The 10,770-nt window shown below is 38.8% G+C and overlaps 1 protein-coding gene across 4 annotated transcripts in view; it reads left to right on the top strand.

The window, feature by feature from the left end:
- LOC146472197 (uncharacterized) overlaps positions 1-2,856 on the top strand; it is a 60,409-nt gene extending 57,553 nt beyond the window's left edge. For 2 of the 4 annotated variants that reach the window (XM_085119578.1, XM_085119576.1), the window contains exon 10: positions 2,134-2,856. The gene's annotated coding sequence lies outside the window, so the exon portion shown is untranslated. Of the gene's footprint in view, positions 1-1,146 lie in introns of all 4 variants that reach the window. The other 2 variants (XM_085119580.1, XM_085119577.1) reach the window with 2 other exon arrangements.
- Positions 2,857-10,770: the final 7,914 nt, after the last annotated feature.

Genomic DNA, 10,770 nt, shown 5'->3' with positions numbered 1-10,770 from the left:
AAAGGAAATTGGAGAAATTTACATGCAGGCTAGCAGGGATTTCAGTAGCAATAAAGGTAAAATCATGCATTATATTGCCATAAGACTAGATGGGAATTTGAGGACAATCGAGAATATCACAAAAGAGACAGCTCCCCGGCTTTCTACTTACTTTTCGTGTTCTCAAATAACCGTTGTGTCGTATGTAACACGACAGCAGAGGAAAGAAGACAGTAAAATGTCCCTGTGTGACTAGAGTGACAGCTATAAATTATTTATGCATTTCAGGTAATCTTCTGTTTAAGCCGTTTGCCTCTTTTTTTTATGACACGAGCACATCGAGAGGAAAGTAATTTAAACCAGAGGGATTGGCTGTCACAAAAAAATTGTGCCGTCCTCGCGTTTCTCAGTCTGCTGCCCTGTTACCTAAACTGGCATTACAATGTATGGTTTTATCTGCTTTATAAGCTCTATGTTTGAAGTCAGCCCTAAAAGCAACAACTGAATTAATTTTCCTCTTGTTTGGGAAAAGGGAGAATTCTACTAACTAATAACTAGTACAAACTAGAATTTATTTGCTTTCAGCTTTGTTACTGTGATCCGTATGCTGCTAAAGTTGACTGAAAGAATTGAATTCCCAGAAAGCAGATTTCTCTTCTGTGACATTTTAAGTGTTTTTATACACTTTCATGCCCGCCCACTCGAAGGGTCAGTCCACAGTACCCTTGCACTTTTGCTTGATTCCAAATGTGTGCTTGGCTTATTGTCAAAAAGTACACAGATTAGTCTGAAGTGAGGGCTTGATACAATTAGGAACACGTTTTGCAAATTAAGAGTCAATCAAGTTTTCTTTCCTATTTTTAGTCGTATTTAACTTCTTATTGAGTCATTGAACTCAGTTGTTTTGCCACAAATATTCAACAGTTTATCAGGGAATTGTTGCTTCGTGTGTTGCTCATTCGGAAAAGAAAGCAACAAGGACAGAGTACACGTAGGCCTTTCTATTGAAACTCTGTGAAAGAGAAAAGCTTAGAAGTATCTCAGGTTACCACATGTACTTACTTAAATACGTGAAATGTTGATAGGTTTTGGCGGCTTCATATGGACGCCATGTTGGTGTCAGATAAGATGGCAATTTGTCTGCTTCTTTGTTTTCTTTCTCTGCAGCATGTGTCACTGCATAGACCACAGGACACCCAAGCTCAGGATAAGAGAATACGAGATCAGCGTGACTCTTGTTACTTTTACGTGGAATCAAAGATTCTGTGAACAGGGACCTTTAGTTCTTAGAATATCATTTTACACTGATCAGTCAAAGGAAGGAGCGATAGTAAAAGGAACCTGAGTGTTTAGCAATGCGAAAGGCAAACACGTCGTTAATCCTTTAACCCCTAATATCAAAGAACAAATTCTCCTATCTTCTCCCCATACTTTTCTTATAAAAGTTCTGGGGAGAAGTTATAAAAATGTCAAGAAAATTCACCTTGACTGATCATATCCTTAATTCTCATTACCTCAGGGATTGAATAAGCATTGATATTACAAAGAGAAATTTGATGCTGATCATTGTTAGGGCTAAAAGGATCAATCTTATAACTTTTCCCCTGCAGTACTTTCACAAGAAAAGCATAGGGACAAGATAGGAGAATTTGTTCTTTGATATTAGGGGTTAATCTTTTACTTATACTCCAGTGGTAAGGCCCCTTATGTCATCATAGGATCGACCATTGCCTTGTGATATTGTACCGGTTGTTGTTATGGTGACATCTTTATAGGGTCACGGTAATACTGATCAACGTTCTTGCTAATTGTTGACAACGTGAAATCACTGAAACGTGGTTGTCCAAGTTTAGTCTTTTTCGCTTTTTATTTTGTATAAAAGTTTCCATAGATTTATAATTGTTTAGCTAATGTTATTTTAATGTTCTTACCATTGAGGGTAGCAACGTGGATCACCGTTTTCTCTCGCCACGAAAAGCACACAATTTCAAATGTGGGTAAGAAGCCCAATTTGATTTTTGTAAAGAAATTTTAGACAAACAGCTTGTTGGTCATTTTTTAAAGGTAACCACAAGATTTTATCAACAGGCAGAAAGGTTGTGACCGCCTTGTGTGACACAACAAACAGTACAAGCCAAAAGTGCGGCAGACTAGTTTTTGTATATAATTGATTAAACCTCACGATTTCATCCAGACTGAAAAGATGTCACCACCTTGTACAGATTAATAAACAGTGCTGAAAGAAAGTACTGCCCGATAACATCAAATGTGGGTAAGAAGCCCAATTTGATTGTTAATTTTGTAAAGAAACAAAAAAATAGAATCAAAGGAAAGTGTTGCTCAATTTCTGTTAAGGTGGCACGATAAGATTTCATGAACAGACTTAAAAGTTTTCGGTACAGAAAAAATTAGTGCGGGTGGAAATTTCTGCAAAATAGTTTTTGAATATGATTGATTTAACTGCACGATTTCATCCAACCTCAAAAAATGCCACCACCTTGTACAGCGTAATAAACAGTGCTGAAAGAAAGTACTGCCTAGTAGGTTTCATTTGAATGTTGACGTCAAACCAACACGTTGGTACCAATGTACCGCACGAACAGTAACGATGGAACGTACAGCTCGGTAGCTTTTGAACTTGAATGGTTATAGTTAAGGTTTGGATCCACGGACTGAAAACTTGGGACCACAGTGACATGACGTAAAGAGTGAAAGGCTTGATTAAATTCATTCACTTGAATTCTGGCTTGTTTTCAGTTTGTAGATGGTCTTAGCTATAACCTTCATGTAAGAAAAATTTATGTTAATGCTTCCCAATTATATAACAATGTATCACGCCATATTGTATTCATAGTAAATTTATGGTTTGGTAAAGAATGGCGTTCTCCTGCGTTATTTGCAAGGAACATGTCAAAAAGAGACTTGTCGAGATTAGTTGTGCAGCGTGGTACAAATATTTTTTGATTTATTCAAGACAATGTTTAAATTTGTATCTTGTAAAGTTAGAAGAAATATACTTTGCCTTTCGGCGAAAACACTGAGTTTGTTACCCTTACATTTTACGGAATGGGGTTGTATGAACTGGCGGTTCCAGGTGTCCCCTTTTGTCACCGAATGGTCCAAGCAACAAGCGTTTCGGCGGTGCCTAACCAAATCAAAATTTGCGATGTCCATGCATTTTTAGACATTGGTTTCAATTTGGACAAAAATGGCATACATTGTTTCTTATTCTCAAACAATATTGCACCAGGAGCCCATCGCTCCAATGTTATGGCCTTTTTTGCTAGGTATTCTGAGGGGCTAAGTTTCCACTCTGAGGGCTCGTCCCAGATGAGCACCCGCAGCTACCCTGAAATTTCTAGGATATCCCCCCCCCCTCTCCAGGAACTTTGAAATATCTTCTTGCGACAAAGCCTGGAAAATATTTATTGCGAGCTTAGTATTATTTCTCGTCATGCGCGTGTTGTTGAAAAAATGGGCTCTCTACAAATTGAAGCAATTTAACCAGCGAAAAATTTGGCCACCAAATGGAGGATTTTTTGGGCGACGTGCACCATTTGCAACGTCTTGCATGGTTGGTCAAGAGGACAACAAAGCGAATAAAAGGAGAATGTTCTCATCCCTAGAGAAACAATAAAGCTGCATGCAGGTTCCAGTGAAAAAAGAGCTTTTGATAGATGCAGATCTGCTGGAATTTTTTCTAATCTCTTACCAATGGCAGATAGCGTTTATCATTTTTCTTTAAATACAAAAGTAACTCACTTATCCTCTTCGCCCCTCAGTGAGGTATAAAGTCGCAACCATCCCCTGTTAACTCTCCCCCGGGGGACTTCCCTATATAGACTGTGCTGCCAAAGGGTGTGGTTTTTGAGCCGTTTGGTCTGGAGTAGGGAACAAATTTTGACCAGTTTGGTTTGAAAGTCTGAGAATGGGTAGAGTGTCTGGAAACCAGGTCTAAAAATTGGTATGAATTTTAGTGGCAGGTGTTAAAAAAGATACTGAAAAATTACAGTAGGGCCAGGGTTTGGAGAACACCGCCGCATCCCCCCCCCCCCCCCTCCCTCCACCCTTCTTCCCGGGCATTTCTCGTGATCTTTTGCTATCTTTGCACTTGTTATCGGCTTCCCTGAGGCGGGGGCCCGCGTCATATCTGGGGGAATTGAGATCGTTTTGGGGACTTTAAAACAAATGCAAGACATTGAGGAGGGTGGGGGAAATGTGGGGAGTTAGATTTATGACTACCTGACCTGTGGGGACTTTGCATCTCAAACAGCGACAGGAGATTGGGAACAAGTTGTCTTTTCGTCGATAGATAAAGTTTGGCGGAGAAAAACGAAAAGGTATGTGTTAAAATTCATTGTTATTTTGTGCATAAAATAGGCCATACAAGCTGGAAAATTGGAATTATCGCGAAGTAGTGGACTGGATCTTAATATTTTCAAGTGACGTCTTCAACTCTTAATGAGTGTTTGTCTTCCCCACCGGATGGGGGCTTTGCTAGAAAAAAAAACCGCAGGCGGGGAATTACAGGGACTTTGAAATGCACAATTACCAAATCCTTGCCCATTCCGGGGATTCACCAACCTCGGGAAAGCCGATGACAAGTGCATAAGGCTCGCATCTCTGGGTTCAGATTCCGCGGCCCTTTCTTCTTTTTTTTTTTTGTTTTTGTTTTTGTTTTCTTTCTCGGGTGTCCACCTTAGTGTTTTTTGCGGTATGCGTTACCGGGGTATTCTTAGAACATGGCCGAGCCATCTGAACATGGGCATTCACTTATTCCAATGATGTTCAGCTGTTACCTTTTCATCTCACCAATAACCTGTTTCGTTCATGGTGCGCACGGCATTCCATGCTTTGCTTTGGACCTCAGAAAACTCACACTCGCACTACTAGCGTCCCTGAGAAGGCTTTCAGTAGTAGTCATCCTGTCGGTTGGTTGGTTAGAGTTTAAGTTGACAAGGTCTGTGCTTGAAGCCTGATTGTAACGGTTTCCGTATGACAGAGCTCCTTAACAAGGTGGAGTAGTTGACCCCATTCCAAAACCCCAAACCTCGAGAGCCAGCAACTGTCTTTTGTCTGGTCTTTCCTCCAAAGCCTGTCCGGCCTTGTTGGACCTGTCAGGAGCTTGAACCGCCGTCGGCATAGGCTTCAGCCAAGGCAACAGCCCAGGTCAGGAGCCCATGACTGTCTGTCTCTGTTGTATTGTATTAATTCCTCGATTGAAAAACTTCCCTGAGTAAAGTTTATTTTTAAAACGACCCTTCAAGCGAGAAGGTATGATGTATTACAATTTAACTGCCATTTCTCTCCTTTGATTGGATAATTGAACTGTGGACGGTCAGAAAGTCCCCTGAGAACTGTTCTAAAAATACATCTACTCGGAAAAGGAAAGTGTCCAAGGCTTAGGTGCTGTTTACATGAAGGGAGAAGGATCCTAGCACAAGGAAGACCCAAGAAGGCGGATCAACGTTTCCATTGTTTCATGTGCAGAAATTTCGGTCGGAGTAGTTACCAAGTGGAGAACGAAAAGAAGAAAAATTGTCGGCCTTTAGCAGCTGAACGCTCGGCTGCAGTCATGTTTGTTCTTTTTTGTCCCTAGTACTAGGATCTTTCAAGCGGATCTAGTTTACATGGTGCTAGGATCATCTTATCTCTCCGCTCAGTCGTCAGCTAGCCGGCAAGATCCTATCGCTAGGGCCAAGTACAACTTTTTGCATGTAAACTAAATACAGAAAACACATGGTGCAAGGGTGATCTGCCTTCTAGGATCTTCATAGTACTTAATTGAATTTTCCTCCATGAAAATAGCCCCTTAGTAGCCAGATCACTGGCTTCTGCCCAAGGAGAGTTAAAAAACAAATACAAAACAAACGACTCATGAACGGTGAAGAATAGGGCCTTGATGAGACTGGGGTTAAGTCATCCAGGTTGTGTGTTCTTGATTTTATACTTGGGTTTTTCTCTTTCAATGCCCTCAAAAATCCATTACCTTGTCCTTAATCCTTGATTCCTTGTCCAGCTCTGTCCAGCGTAGAATCTTGTTCCTCCAGCCAGCTTCATATGACAAACCATGTGACACTATTTGACCAATAAAATAAGCCCTTTACCATATTTGGGAGCAACGCGGAAGTCCAGGGAATGGTCTTCATCAGGGTGCAGTTTTAAATTGTTTTGTATCTTTTGTCTTTGAATTTTCGCTGTTTCTTATCTGTTATCAATCGTGTAACCATGGGCTGACTTCATTGAGTCACAAGAGTCTCAATATGTAGGCTGCTGGGAAAAGCTTGATCGCTTTGGCGTTTTATATGTGCAGCTCAATTTCCCTGCAGATTTTCGGCATGCCAGAAGGTAAGCTTGGGACAAGTTTATGGGAACTCAATGGCGAGATAAAATAAGTTCAAGCTCTGTGCACCGCTGTCATACTTACCCTCCTCCACAAACAGCGAGCATAAATCTAGCAGAACGTACACACTTCTGTTCCGAAGCAAGTCCGCACTTAAAGTTTGTGAGACGGATCGCGTGACATGTACAATCTGCTTAGAAGCGAATTTGATTTATTTGTGAACTCTCATAACTCTTGCTGGCTATCACTGTAGTTAATTTAAGGATAGAGCTGACGATCAAGAATGAAAACAGCCGGAGTTTTTTTCTTCGGCCTTCTTAAAGTTAAGCTTACATGTAGGTATCCATCGAAAAAAAATTTCCAAATTTGAATGCTTCTGCGAATTTTACAGGAACATGTTTGATTTATGTCATCATAATTCATGTTAAGCTCATGTTGTGACTATTTTTTTGTTTGTTTGTTGTCTGAATCTCTCAGGTCCAATGGCAAAATAATAAATTAATACAAAACAACTGTGAGATCAGTGGAGATTTTATATAATTAACCCCCAGTCCAGAGAATATGTCTAAAAAAACTTACTTTTTTAATAACTTACATAAACTTAGGCCTAGTTTATACGTCGCGCTACAATCGAATTGAATTCAGACGAATTTAATTCAAGGTCCCTCAAGCAATTAAATTCGACGATAGCGTGACGTCTAAAACAAATTAAATTCGTCTTAGACATTTTATCTGTCTTGGTAAGATGGATAAAATATCGATAACGCGTCTTCAGTTTAAGCGTTGTACTAGCATTGCGTCGAATGAAATGCATACATTTTTTAAATGTATTTCAAACTTATTTTAACAAGCCCGCAGCGATCCGTGGCGACCAGAGACACTTCATTTGGGAAGTGAATTAAATTCAACCGTATTGATTTCGACGCATAAACCACGCCACAATTTATGTTAACGGAACGAGGAATTTAATGGAATTAAATTTGACTGTAGCGTGACGTATAAACTAGGCCTTACATAAACTTACTGTTTACAACTTGGGGCCGGCCCTTGCTTGCAAATGAGATATTAAGTGAAAAGATACGTCTAGGAAAGATGAGTGATCATTGCAGACACTTTTGTCATGGTTTACAGTATGGTAATTTTTTTTAGCACTCATTTGCGATATAATCTCTTACGATTTTTGTGAAGGTGTCCTGAGATTGTGAATTAAATGAACTTGATTGTCTGTCTAAAATAACAGGTATCCTTCAACACAGTGACTGTTTTGAAGTCTTCTTCATAGAGCATGCTTCCAGTAGGTTGATTCAGTTGCTAAAATTTTCTTAACCTTCTGTACTTTATACAAAATATCGGATTTATTGATTGTCCATAGTTGCATATAGGTCATATTTGTGATGCATGCATGAGAAATTGGAGTTGTGTAATAAATTGGAGTCTTAATTCTTAAGATTGATGTCCCAATCCTTTAGGCTAAACGTTACTCAAGGTGAATTTTCACTGTCGTGTACTTTTTCTTGGATTAATGGATCTGAATTTACATAAGAGGGTAATTAAGCTGTCCATACGTTTTTTCAAACTAGTTCGATTGACACACATTAATTCACACCTGTAAATGTATGCAAAATTATGCGAGAATATATTACCAACTTAATGCGTTATACGTTTAAGTTAGTGGGTTATTACTAACAGTGTTCTATCACTAATTGGTTTTTTAATGTAATTTTAAAGACCTTGCCAGTGTCCTAGTGTTGCTTTAAGTGGATTCAAGATGTCAGTGATGCTATACTCTGCAGCAACTTTTGGTAAGTTTTTGTTGGTTCTTGAAATCAGTCCTACTGCACAGGATACTTAACCCTTAAAACCTTTCATACAAGCCATCAAATAAGCCTTCCCCTCCCCCTCCATTTTCTTAACTAAACATTTTGTTCCGATAGAGCCTTATACATGATGATGTCATGTTTTCTTTGGTAATTTCAAAACAAGGCTTGCTGGTGATGTTTCATGGGAATCTGTAGAGAAATATAGGACAGATTAGACATGACTCTAGGAAACTTGACTAAAATTACTCTTACTGAGGACAATATTGCCAGTGCTTCGCTAAGAGGAAAAAGCCCTAGTCAACTGACTATTCCTGATTGCTTTCCTGCACGGACTGAGACGAAGCTTAGTCAAAAAGTATGATATCTTTACGTGTGAAATGTTTGTGTTGAAAATGATTCATTCAAATTATTTGATTAACTCAATCTTTCTTTTGAGTTCAAAGTTATATCAATGATGGTCTCAAAAATGACATCACACATCACACAAAAGTGGCAAAATCTTGGTATTAACGCCAGAAATGTTGATGTCATCCATGATAAGTTCATGTTTCCTACTTACACTGCTCGGTGGAAGGGAAATCGCCAATGGTTTAACCTCCCTACCAGAATTTTTTTTCCCAACATGATGACATACTTTGTTATGTGAAAAATATGTGATGGAAAAATTGCAGGTGATTTTAAGCATGTAAAGAATCATTTATATCCATTATTTAAAGCTGGGCTCATAGAAAAGATTTGGGTATTCAAAGAGAACTGAGAACATCTTTGCCTCCAAAGCAGATTCAGCTATTTCCGTTGAGAAATTTAACTTTCTAATTATAGTTCCACGCCATTTCTGCACTTTTCGGCTCAAAAATTTCAATTCTTCAGCATCTTTTCAAGTTTTTTTGGTTACATGTGCATCGTGTTTGGAAGATTTCTTTGCTTTTCTTCAACTAATTTTTGCTTGGCTGGTGGCTTTTGTGCTGTTTTTTTTGTTTCAGAACAAAAAAACTTTTTGTTGGTACAGACTCACTTCTCATAGATTCTAAATGCAAAATGCATTTTAAATGAAACAGGAAGCCGTAAAGTGATTCCCTCAATTCCTCAAATATTCGTTCACTGTTGTGTTGGTTCTTACAAGCTTTGCAAGCCATTTCAAAACAGGTTATAGGTCATCCATGTTAACCGATGCCAAGACATGTTGTTTCTCTTGCTGGGTGAATTATATTAACACTCATAAGCAATGCATCGATCAGTGAGGCATTGTACAGTTCCAGAAAATATCTGCCCCAACAGAAGGGTTTTTTTGCATCGCCCCATCCCCCCTGGGTTATTCCAGTTTAGCTCTTGGTTTTTAAGATCCCCTTCCCCTAGGAATTTCTGACTACCACCTTCCTTGGGGTGGGTATGGATGCTTTCTGGAACTGCACATTTTAAACAACAAACCAACAAATAACATTCCTTAACCTCTCCTACACTGTATATTCCTCTACGAGTAAACAAACATGAATCTCAGATCACTACCAAGGCTAATGCTTTGGTGTACCGAAGAAAATTTGTGATGCAATCTCACATAAGTGCTGTTCATGAGTGCATCTTATGTCCAAGAACATCTGAAGAAAATTCTTTTGGTTTCTATGTATCACCCATATTTGCGAGTCCACCCTTACATTACAGCGGTTACCAATAACACGCGACCTATCACCTTCAAAAGACTCCGATAAAGTTGCGTTTTGGTGGACGTCAATCAAAGAAAAGCCGTTGAAATTGTTTTGAATTCTGAGAACATTTCAAGGCAACAGAACAAAGAAATTGACAGTTTTATCCGCTGACGGATGGTAAACTTTATGAAAGTTGATTTCCAAAACAGGTTATCTAAAAAATGCGCATTGTTTAGATGAAGCCGTATTTCTTTACGAAACATTTGAAATATCGCTACACCTGACAATTAAATCAGCGATGCGTGCAAGTGAGCAAATTATCACGTGCAGTGAAAATGAAATTTTTAATTCAAAAATACGTTTTATTTGCGCTGGAGAATCAATTTAAATAAAGTTTACCTTCTCTTAGCGAGGTTAAATTCTTAGTTTCTTGCAGGGTTACCTAGGAATCTTGTCAGAATTCAAAATAATTTCAACGGCTTTTCTTTGATTGACGTCCACCAAAACGCAACTTTATCCGACTCTTTTCAATGCTGTAGGTCGCGTGCCATTGGTAACCGTTGTAACTAAACTATGGTCCACATAATCCCTTTCTTGAGAAGCTGTTTCCAGTGCCACTCTAGTTGTCCCAACTGGTCTTAAAATTAATTTCCCAGTAACTATAAGCTCAGTATGAATACGAGTTATGGCTGCATTAAGTCTGCTCTTGTATAAGATTGTTTAAAATTATTGAATTATACACATGAAGGGATATGTAGTTTGCTTGTAAATCCATCATATTCCAAACATCCTATGTAGGTCTTGCTAATCCAGTGGCTAGTACTGTGCATGTACATGGGGGAAAATAAAACCTTGTGTTGTAGGGATTTCTATTTGAAAACAATATTGGTCAAGCAAACATGAAATCACATGCAACCGCCCTACTGAAACATGCTTTTATTTCTTTTTACAGTTTTAATTTAGCATCAGAGTTGAAGGTTGTTTC

The sequence above is a fragment of the Pavona decussata genome, unplaced genomic scaffold, assembly GCF_977016875.1.
Source record: "Pavona decussata unplaced genomic scaffold, jaPavDecu1.1 SCAFFOLD_100, whole genome shotgun sequence".
In the NCBI taxonomy this organism is placed as follows: domain Eukaryota; kingdom Metazoa; phylum Cnidaria; class Anthozoa; order Scleractinia; family Agariciidae; genus Pavona; species Pavona decussata.
This window is presented reverse-complemented; position numbering and strand designations above follow the sequence as displayed.